This window comes from Palaemon carinicauda, chromosome 34 (genome assembly GCF_036898095.1).
Source record: "Palaemon carinicauda isolate YSFRI2023 chromosome 34, ASM3689809v2, whole genome shotgun sequence".
Taxonomy (NCBI): Eukaryota; Metazoa; Arthropoda; class Malacostraca; order Decapoda; family Palaemonidae; genus Palaemon; species Palaemon carinicauda.
Genome location: NC_090758.1, coordinates 49858297 through 49859678, shown reverse-complemented (window position 1 = coordinate 49859678; position 1382 = coordinate 49858297).

The following is a 1382-nucleotide window of genomic DNA, read 5'->3' as shown; positions in this document are numbered from 1 at the left end:
TCATCTAAGTACATTCTTCATCAAAGTCTCTTTTTTTAATAATATTTTTTTCTTTTTTGTTAGAATAAGGGTTATGTTATTAAACTATATTGATCCAACACATCCATTATTGTGATGCAATTAGAACATTATCAAAGATGTAGAAACATAATGATTTACATTTCCTTTCTATCAATCAATTATTGACAGTAATAATTGCTAATAACAACATTAAGAAAGGAAATGTGGTATTTAACATGTGAAAATTCACGGAGACCAATATTGGGTTCATTAACTATTCCTAAAGTTAATAGAAAGTTGTCTACTTTTCATATTCAGGAACTTTTACAAAATTACTTTTTTCCACATTTGATAGAATATCTGATATTCCTAAGTAAAGTAACTGGTGCCCAATTAAGAGAAAAATACTCTTAATTAAATTCAAAGATTTTAAAAATATATCAATTAAATTAGACTGGAGATTTGGTTATGGATGATAATAATTCTTAACAGAAAATTCAAAAAAAAAAAAATCGTCAATAAATAAATAAAAAAAAAAACAAATACCCATTTTGAGATGTTAATAAATAAGCCTAATGAAATACTATTAAAATTATATAAGAAGAAGAAATGGAAAACCTAGTAGCATCTATCTAAGAAGAAGGAAGTGAACATTTTAACTATTGCCATTCACAATAGAATGTTTTGTTGTTGTGAAACTTCATAACTAATCTGTGGCTGTTTTTTGGGATATGTTTATCAGTGTGTGTGTGTGTATATATGTGTGTGCTTTTTGTAACGAATAAAAAGTAATTATTTTCTATCAAAGTGTTTCGTTACCTATAAACCGGAAAAGTTTAAAATTTAAATTATTTCTAAAAATCAGATGATCGAATAAACGAAAATATATTGTGGTTTAATAGAAAAAATCTACTTTACCACGAATTTGATTGATTTAGCAAATTCAAGGCCATTGGGGAAAGAATCAATGGAACTCGAAGATGTGGTTAGCTTGATTTATAAGTTGAATAAGTTTATATTTATATATATATATATATATATATATATATATATATATATATATATATATATATATAAATATATATATATATATATATATATATATATATATATAAATATATATACAAATATAAATATATATATACATTTATATATATATATATATATATATATATATATATATATATAGACATATATATATATATATATATATATATATATATATATATATATAGCTATATATATATATATATATATATATATGGCTATATATATATATATATATATATATATATATATATATATATATATTTATATATATACATGTATGTATGTATATATATACATATATATATATATATATATATATATATATATATATA